General features: G+C 37.7%; 1 pseudogene; it reads left to right on the plus strand.

Annotated features, from left to right (window-relative positions):
* The first annotated feature begins 9913 nt into the window (after positions 1-9913).
* Positions 9914-10268, plus strand: LOC107133327 (large ribosomal subunit protein eL30-like; annotated as a pseudogene).
* The last annotated feature ends 555 nt before the right edge of the window (positions 10269-10823 follow it).

Consider the following 10823-nt stretch of genomic DNA (forward strand, 5'->3'; position numbering starts at 1 on the left):
AGTGATTCTCTTTTCCAGAAGGAACTGTGTCCCCAAGGCATCCCTCAGTCCCCTGAACGCACTACCTAGGGTACAGGTGGGACCTGACCCAGTTAGAGCTAACCATGCTTCCACTGTATGTATGACTTTAAATCTGCTATTAAAAGATTCACAGATGGGAGAGATACTAAAATTTGACTACAGTCCACCTCCATGGATCATGACTAACAAGGTGATACTAACTTTAGAAAAGATGTTATAGAGAAAACAAGACGGATTCATATAAAAAAGAAAGCACATGATAACTTAAGTCTTTTACTTTGAATGAATGTCATTTTAATTTATCATGATAAAAATAAAATCTCCAATGATGATGTAATAGACCATTATGGAACCGCCAAAATATTTCACTTGTTTCAGAAACATCAGGAGAAATTGACAGAGAAACAGTTGTGAGAGGCTTAACAAGGCTTCCCTGATAGCTCAGTTGGTAAAGAATCCACTTGCAATGTAGGAGATCCCAATTCAATTCCTGGGTCTGGAAGATCTGCTGGGGAAGGGATACGCTACCCACTCCAGTATTCTTGGGCTTCCCTGGTAGCTCAGCTGGAAAAAAATCCACCCTCAATGCGGGATACCTGAGTTTGATCCTTGGGTTGGGAAGATTCCCTGCAGAAGGGAAAAGCTACCCACTTCAGTATTCTAGCCTGGAGAATTCTAGCCTAGTCCATTCCATGGACTGTATAGTTCATGGGCTGTCAAAGAGTTGGACACGACTGAGTGACTTTCACTTTAACAAACTTCAGATGCCTTCAACACATCAGGAAAACCGAGAAAAAGTGAATAATAGAGTTAATAAGACTGGAAGTATATAGCCTATCCAACTGTGTTCCCTGTAAATACTTTTTCAAGTGTTAGTTGAATGTTTTCAAAAGCTCTCCACCTACTGCACTGTCAGGAGAACCTCAATCAAAAAAAAAAAAAAAGAAGCTAGTTTACAGGCCAAATTCCCTGATAGAAGTAAAATAAATGGAAACATTTCTAACAACCACAAAGAAAATAATAGAAACCTGGATAATAAATAAGTTGAAAAATTCTCATAAATAGTTATTGAGTCAAAAAGGAAATAAAAACTTTCGTTATGGACTATTTATAAAGTAGTAAAATGAGAACAAAACAACGCTTTGTCGAAGATTATGGAAAGCTGCCAATGCTACACTTAAAGAAAAGAAATGTAAAGCCATAAATTGTTTTATTATTAAACAAGAAAGAATGAAAATAAATGAATAATTCTTTGCTTCAAGAACATAGCAAATGAACAGGACAATAAACCTAAAGGAAAGCTGGAGAAAAATTAAATAGATAAAAGACAAAAAATGATTGATTTGAGAAAGAGAAGCAGAGTCTAAATGTATGAAATGACTCATTAAAGCTGTAGGAAAACAGGCTTTACTCTGGCAAATTTAATAATACAAAGGAAAGCAAGAAAAAAAAATGAGAAATGAGGAAGGGAATGTAACAAGAGATAAGAGCTTTATAAAATGAAATAATGAAGTCCTTTCTAAGTATAAAAGCAAAGGGAAAAGCATAAAGGGAAAGAATTAATAGACTACATAAACAAGAAAAGTTTCTGTACCCTCAAGAAATTAACAAGCAAAAGCATATGACAATCCAGGTAAAGCTATTATAGATGTATATAGTTAACAAATCACCTAAAATAATAAGAATATTATGAAGACTTATTAGAAAATAGGAAAAGAATATGAATAGGCAACTCAGAATGGACATAAGAATTATAAACGCCCAATACATATTTGAAAAAAATGCTTCCTCTGAATAGTAATGAAAAAGACGGAAAAGAGAAACAGGACAGGTATTTGAAATATAATAGCCAGAGTTGGAAAAGTGTATTCATAAGCTTTGACTTTATTTCCAAAAATATACGCTGAGGAAAAAATTACAGAGTATAAATATGTGTATTTACAAAGCAATATATCCCAGTATTATTCATAGGAAAAAATAGAAGTAACTTAAATGTTTAACTAGAGGAAATTGGATAAATATGTTACATCTGAAGCATAGGATATTATACAGTGCTTAAACTTACATTTTTGAAAGCTTACGACATACAAAATCTTTCATGTTTTATTAAGCAAAATGGGGAGCTCGCCTGACAAATAGATATGAAGTTTATAGACTGAAATGTTTAAAGAAACTTGAAATGCATGTTATTTTATTTTTTATTTTGCTTTCCGGTTTCTCAAATCAATGTTCTAAAATTAACACATATTTGTCTTTGAAATCAAGTTTAAAAGTAGCGACTATCTTTTACAAGTGTAAATATTAAGTAAATTTCCCTGAAAATTTTCAATGAAATAAATGGTTTCTAGGAAAATATAATTGATCAAAATTGATTCAAGACATTTCAAAACTATCAAAAAAATTGCCTGTGAAAAAAATCTCCAGGGCTAGCCTGTCTTATTATGAATACTTTCACATTTCCAGGAGGGGTCAAATTAATTCCACTAGTATCATTCCAAAGTTAGAAAAAGAAAGTTTCCTGATAGTAATGCAAAATATAATGAAAATAGAATAGATATCTATAGCCCAGTTGCACTTATAAATATAGATACAAATATTTTCTAAATTTTAAAAAATGAACAAATTTAGACCAATAGGATGTTAAAATATAACAAACAAAATAAGATTCCAAATTTTAGTTATCTCAGAAATTAAACAAAGGGTTTAACATGCTGAAGTTGAAGCTCCAATACTTTGGCCACCTGATGTGAAGAGGTAACTCATTGGAAAAGGCTCTGATCATGGGAAAGGTTGAGGGCAAGAGGAGGAGGGGCAACAGAGGATGAGGTGGTTGAATGGCATCACTGACTCAATGGACATGAGTCTGAGTGAACTCAGGGAGATGGTGAAGGACAGGGAGGCCTGGCATGCTGCAGTTCATAGAGTCACAAAGAGTCAGACACAACTTGGCAACTGAATGACAACAACAATAACAAGATGAAATTTTATATCAATAAATCAAAGGACACAATTGTCTAATCAATTCAATAGATAACAAAAAGGAATTTGATCAAATTCAGTATCCAGTTCTTAATAACCTGGAAGGAGTAACATATTTCTTTACTGTAGGAAAGTCTGGGGTAGTAGATAAAAGCAAATGTCAGTACCAAATTTCATGGATATGAATCCTGGCTTCCTCTACTCACTAGAAACAAAGAACATAATCCTGACTGTGCTGGAAGTTCTAGCCTCAGACATTTTTTTTTTTTTTTTTTTTGCAATTGGCATGATGTCTATCTGGAATATTCAAAAGAAAACTTTATAGTTTTATAAGACACTTTTGAGGAAAAGGTACTTGGGACATGAGAAAAAACAAAAATTCACTTTGCATTGCAAATCCCTTTCTACTGCTTGAGAACTTTAAAAAAATTGTTTATCATAAGCAGGTATTATTTGTTCAATTTTTTAAAAAAAGATGGAGCCAGAGTGGGCCACCTACAACATGTTTTCAGGACAATATGTGGAATTTGGAAAATTTAAATTAAAGAGGGGAAAGTCATGATTTAGAATAAAAATTAGAATATATGAAATACTTATGGGTGAAATGATATGACATTGTGGAATTTTCTTCAGAATAATTCAGTGCAAAATTGTGTGTGGTTTGTGTGTATAAGGTGTGTGTAGAGCGGATAAGAATTGAAGCTATACAGGTAAAACAAGACTGGTCATGTTTGAACATTTTTAAAGTTTTGGATATGGGTATACATGAATTCACTATACTAGTCTCTATAAAAAGTTAAAAATAAACATGAGTTTAGAGAAAACCTAATAGTATATAAATTATAGTTCCAAATTAATAACTGTAAAAATAATTTGTCTTGATTTATTCACAATGTTATTTCTATTTGGCATAGCAAAACTTAGTTGTTTAAATTAGAATGTACTGTTTAAATTTTAAAAATAAACATTTTGAAAAGTAATCTAAAACAACAAACTGAAAAATTATTAAAACCAATTAAAATCCTGTAGGGTAGCTGAATTCATAATGAAATGTACAGAATAAAATGTATTCTTAAATAACAGCAAAAACCAGTTGGAAAAAAGTAATGATACAGTGATCCCAGATGAAAAGCAACAATATATATAAAATATTTAGAAATAATGTTCATGATAATATACAGAACTTTCTATAAAATATTTATGGAAATACATAAAATAATTTGTAAAGAAATTGAATAAGATGCCACTTTCTGGATGGGAAAATGAAATATTGAATGAATGTCAATTATTTTAAATTTAGTAATATAGTGCATACAATTCAAACCAAATCCCACTGAGTTTCACCTGGGAAGGAAAGGAGAGGTAATACTATTTAATGTAATGAGTCAAAAGGCTTTTTGGGAAAACAGATAAAAAATTATTCAGAACATTTGTCGAGGGCAGTAAGAAGCAACAAGGACTGATTAACTTGACAATGTATTAAAATGTATCACAGATACAATAATTAAAACAGTAGAATATGTCTCAGTCAGCACACACTCAGTTCTGCTATAGTAACAAACAAGCCCAAAGGATAAGTGTCTTAGAAACAAAGATTTTTATCTTGTTTCTGATGCATGTTTGCTAGAGGTTGATTGAGGGCTCTCCTCTACATCTCTGTACTCCAGCTGATGGAATCAGTGGTGGAGCACAGAGTTCTGGAAGATATTCCACTGGCAAGCAAATATTCCAACCCAGAAAGACCCACCTAATATCTGCTTATATTTCATTGGTCAGAACAAGTCACATGACCCCATGCAACCCTAAGGAATATGGTTGCCAGGTTGTGCAATCTAATCACACTCCTGGGAGCCAGCAAGTCAGACATGTTGGCGAATAGCATTAATAATTACTACAGATACTGGCAGAAAAATGCAGAGGAGCAGCTAACCCACAAACAAACTCTATGAAGTAGAAGAATACAATATCTGATGGCATCGTGTCAGGAAAATAAGACAGAGTTAGACAATAAAAACCACTGAGAAAGCTGGTAAATATTTGAAGTAAAAAAGTTCGTCTCTTACCTTGCCCCCTAAATGAACCTCAGATGCGAAATCTACCCCCCTAAATATGAACAGACAGAGGAAATTCTACACATATATCTTTATATTTAATAATAGCTTAATCATATTTATATAATTAAAATGAAAGCCTCTCTCTGTATATGTGTGATTGTATATATACTAATCATATTTATGTATGATTAAGAAAGAAAAAGAAATGGCTGGCTTACAAGCAATGAGATAAATTACTAAAGAAAAAGGATTTGGCCTAACACATTATAATTTGTTAATGTAAACAGACATACATACATACATGAAAGTTCGATGACAGACTGAGGGAAATATTTATAACAAATATAAAAATTTTAATAAAGGTTAATATAATCTGAAGAATTTAAACAAATGAAAAACAGAAAAAAAATTTCCCAAAGAAAAATGTATAAAAGACATGAACAAATATTTCACACAAGAGAAATATACAAATAACTGAAATCACTTTTAAAAATTCAACCTCACTAACAAATACAAATTTTAAAACAAGACAGTATGCCTTTGCTTAAAAAATAACGATTTTTTAACTGCTATTTTTTTCCGAAAATTCAGAGAAACTGGCCTTCATATTCCTTCCTGAATGAAGTATAATCAGAGTCATTTGTTTGAAAGAAATCTAATAAAATGTATCAAGTATCTTAATGCTTTTCATAACCTTTGAACCAGTCATTACTCTATTGTAAACCTTAATTCAATGGAAAAATCATCCAGATGCAAAATATTACATACAAGTTGTTTATATAAAAATAAGCAAAATAATTAATTTTTTTAAAACTCAACTAAAAAACTCTGGCATCCAACTACAGAATGTATTAAAATAAATGTTAGCACATCCACAGCCCTGACCTAACAATGCTTACAAATGTATTTAATGACATGAATAACACACATATGTTAGTGTTAATTTTTTTTAAAGTCATGAGTCATCATGAATTTAATTTTAGGAAAATTCAGGGGAAGAATGCATATGGTAGAATAAAAGTATAGAAAGATCTATCAGAAAACATCCATGTAGCTATTTCTGGAATATTGGCAAATTTTTTTCCTCTTTATTTATCCTTATTGGCTATAATAAGCATGTATTACTATAACAATCAGAAAAATACATTTTTAAGCAAGGAGGATGTTTTAAAATTTCTCTTTCTGTTTAGCTTAACAAGATTCTAAATATTTTTAAGTGTCCTCATATGTATTTGCCCTTAACTGTGATGACTGAGGATGAGAAAGATGGCAAAGTGCAAGGAAGGTAACTTTTTTTCCCAAGGGCTGCCACTCCTTCCTTCCTACGCCTGTGGCAGACATCACAAATCAATCCCAGCATGCTAGACTTAGATGCTCAGCAAGCATGAGCCCTCTGGAGAGCCACTACCTGTCAATCACTTCAAGAGATTTCACCTCTCGGATGGTGAAAAAAGATCTCCAAAGTGCTAATCAAAACAAGAATCCCCATTCCAGATCTGCGGTCAGCTCAAGAAAGTTGGTCCCCAATCTGAGCCTCAGAACCCATCTCTATAAAGTGAAGATTACGGAAGACTGTACCAGCTCTGGGAAGTTCTGACCAGCTATTTCTTCTCCTAACATCATCATCATGCTCCTCTATCACCCTAAATCCTGCCTTTCCCAAAGCAATCTTATGACAAATCACTGTGTCTGTGAGCATTTCCTTGAGCTGCCCAGTGCCCCGTGATGCTCCACAGTCTCTCGTGCCTGTAGATCTGGATTTCTTCACAGTGGCACTGTTGACGCTTTGGACTAGATAATTCTCTGTATGGGGGCCAGTCTTATGAATCACAGAATTTTTAGCAGCATCCTTGGCCTACTGTGCGTAGTAGACACCAGGAGCACACCCATAGTCATGACCGTCTGTAACAGTAGTCCCCAAACATTTTGGCAACAGGAACTGATTTTGCTAAAGACAGTTTTTCCACAGACTGGGGATGAGGGGTGGAGGGATGATTCCAGGATGATTCAAGTGCCTTACATTCACTGTGCACTTTATTTCTATTATTGTTAAACCAGCTCTACCTCAGATCATCAGGCATTAGATCCTAGAGGTTGGGGACCCCTAATCTAAAACATCTTCAGACACTGTCAGTGTCCTCTGGCGGGGGGCAAAGTAACCTCTGGTAAGCACCTCTGTTGAAGATACTTCTCCTCTGGTGGAAGATAGCCGTTCCTGTAGATTATGGGGTTTGCTGAGCGTCATCCCCTCAGCAAAACCGGGGATGGAAAAGAGATGTGAGAACACTTCCCATCTGTGGTCCAGATCCTTCTTTGAGGAAAAGACCACGTCTCTGAGGGCCTGGAGTATAGACCCGGGAATGCAGCCCTACTCTGCCTACCTTGCACACAGCACAGCTGCCAAGAGGACTGGGGCTTTCCACAGAGGGTGTAAATCACCGTCCTGGGCTGGATGGGCACTTAGCATAATGGAGTGATTGACAGGTGGATATTTACACTCAGCTGACAAAAGGGGCAAATCAATCAGCGGATGGCAGTGCAGACAGAGGGCTGTGGGGGGAATCAGTCCCCAGGACCACCGCGGCCACTCCCTGTGGATACCATGGAAGGTTCTGTAAGTTTTCTTGCAAATCCCTGCCTTGAGTAGTCAATAATAAGACTCCCTTTCAGCTTCAGGGCTTTCTCGGGTGTCCTCTTTCATGGGCAAAGCAGCCATTGCCCCCATCTCCAGATGAAGAAACTGAGACCCAGAGAGGTAAGGAAATGAGACCAGCCACTGATGACCAAATTGGGCTTGCTGACTGATGTTCAAAGGATTTAGTTCTTCAGATTAAACAAGGGGAAAAAATACTCCCCGTTTTTGTCAGTGCCCAGATGATTTCTAACTTTCAGTTCATCATTTTGGGCTGAGGGGGATGTAACTCAATTAAAGACAGAAACATTAAATGCACAGTAAAACCATCACAGAGGGAGGATTTATAGGGGTATTGATTAAAACCATCAGTAAAGTATTTACCTTAATCAATAGGAAAAGGTGATTTAAATGTTTAGGTGTCTCCTGTACTTCTGTCGGCCAAGGCTTCCTTAAAAGCATGCACTTTATGTGATACACCAGTCTGTTTCCCTCATCATGTGCCCCTTGGCAAAGCTCATTGCCACAACCAAAATCCCTCTTTTTACACCGCTGCCATTGTTTTCGACCCTTGTTGCAGAGACAGAGTTTGGGATGCAAGGTATTTAAGAATCAACACCTATGAAGGGAATGAGAGGACCAGGCACAGTAAGAAAATGAACTGTGGGATTTCGCCGGTGGCATGGTGAATAAGAATCTGCCTGCCAATGCAGCAGACACGGGTTCAATCCTTGGCCTGGGAAGATCCCACATGCCACAGAGCAGCTAAGCCTGTGCGCCAACGCTTCTGAGCCCTTGCTCCGGAGTCCGAGCTCCACAGCAAGAGAAGCCACCTCAGTGAGAAACCCACACACCGCAGCTAGAGAGTAGCCCCAGCTTGCTGCAGCTGGAGAAAGCTTGCACATCAAACATCCAGTGCAACCAAAAAGAAAAATAAATAAATACAAATTTTTAAAAAGACTTAGCAGGTGAAAACTCCTAAAACAATTAAAAAAAAAAAAAAAGATGAACTGTGATGCAGCCTGACAAAGATGCAGGCAACCAAGCGGGGTCTCTGGAGTGAGAACTACCCCTCAGGAGGCATCGGACCCTGGTACCCCTACCTCTGTTAGTTGCCAGAAACCCCATGACCTTGGGTGAGGAGTGTCTGCAGCTCAAGCAGACCCCAAAGAAGCTGACAGCTGGAGGCTGCCTGCTGACCTCACTTCCCACAACTGGGCAGAGAGGTCTAAGCAGCACATTTCTAAGCCCACCACAACCCCTCGAGATATCAGGAGAGGGTATCTAGGCACCATATGTGAAACTTGATCTCCGGGAGTATTTGTTCAAAAGAGATGGTAAATCAAGGGCCATTTGAAACCAAGGTTGACTTTATTTTTCCTTAAACACTGAATCCCAATAGGACTCTGTGGTGGCACGGTTGAGGTATAGAAATTTCTAGTCATTTATATTGTAAAAGACACTTGGCCAGGAGAGAGTTAGGTCACTTGAATTCTAGCCCCAATTAGTACTTTCTTTTGGGGTGATTTTTCTTGGGTCTCTTCCTTCTTCTGGATCTCAGTTTTCATCTCTTAAAGAAATTTGCTGCCTTAGAAGAGTGTTTCCCAATTTTCCCCATCATTAGGATGCTCCTGGAGAGCATTTATTAAAATTTGGGTTTCAGAAGCCTAACTGACATCTCCAGGGAAGTAGCCAAGGAATCTGTTTTCAGCAGAGCCCCAGATGAGCCTTCTGATCAGTTGACTATGAAAGTTGAGTAGGGTCCTCAAAGTCAGTCCCGTGGCATCAGAGTCACCTGGAAAAGTTTGCACAGCAGAGATTCTCCAGCCCGGGAATGGAAGATTTTGATTCAAATTCAGCATTTAAATATAAACAGGAATACCTCAGCCATCTTGGTGGCTCTTGGTTTGGGGGGGTAGTCCTGCACCTAAGAGGAGAAGGCAATGGCACCCCACTCCAGTACTCTTACCCGGAAAATCCCATGGATGGAGGAGCCTGGTAGGCTGCAGTCCATGGGGTTGCTAAGAGTCAGACACAACTGAGCAACTTCACTTTCACTTTCCACTTTCATGCATTGGAGAAGGAAATGGCAACCCACTCCAGTGTTCTTGCCTGGAGAATCCCATGGACGGAGAAGCCTGGTAGGCTGCCGTCCATGGGGTCGCACAGAGTCGGACACGACTGAAGTGACTTAGCAGCAGCAGCAGCCTGAACCTAAGACAGGAAGATGGTGGCCACAAAGAAGATGAAAAAGCCACTGAAGTCAGTCAACTCTAGGCTCAAACTGGTTATGGAAAGTGGAAAGTACATGCTGGGGTACAAGCAGACACTTAAAATGATCAGACAAGGCAAAGTGAAACTGGTCATCGTTGTCAACTGCCCAGTCTTGAGGAAATCTGAAGCAGTGTGTTATGCCATGTTGGCCAAAACTGGTCCGTGACTATAGTGGCAATATTACTGAATTGGGCACATAATGTGGATAATACTACAGAGTATGCACACTGGCTATCATTGATCCAGGTGATTCTGATATCATTAGAAGCATGCCCGAACAGACTGGTGAAAAGTAAATCTTGTACAATGTTTCTGTGACCAGAGCTTTAAAAAAAAAAAAAAAAAAATATATATATATATATATAGGAATGATGATACTTAACAGAATAGACTGATTGCATGAAAAGCCATAATTCTCCACCCTGATTGTCCCCATGCCTTTTTTCCTGTGACTTTAGAGGTCTTTCCAAAAAGGCAGAGTATATTTCTCTCCCCCGATGCGATATGTTTGGCGAATAGAAGTGACTGTGTATTTATTCTTGTCCTTGGCCTCCAGAGGCTTTGCATATTTCTACTTACTTCCTTGCACTCCTGTCATCACCACAAGAAGTTCATGCCTGGCCTAGTCCACCGGTCCCAGAGACCCATGAAGCAGAGCTGTCCAGCTATAAGGTGTCCCAGCCAAGTCCAGCCTAGACCAGACCCCCATCCAACCTGTAGACACTTGAGTGTCACCAGCTTCAATGAGCCAGCCTCCAGCTGAGCTCCTGACTAATGAGAAAGCAATTCTTGTGGTACACCACTAAAGTGATGTGATTGTCCTACAGCATTAATGTCGTCCCAATGAACTGATACAATTAGTA

This window comes from Bos taurus, chromosome 18 (genome assembly GCF_002263795.3).
Source record: "Bos taurus isolate L1 Dominette 01449 registration number 42190680 breed Hereford chromosome 18, ARS-UCD2.0, whole genome shotgun sequence".
NCBI classification, from domain to species: domain Eukaryota; kingdom Metazoa; phylum Chordata; class Mammalia; order Artiodactyla; family Bovidae; genus Bos; species Bos taurus.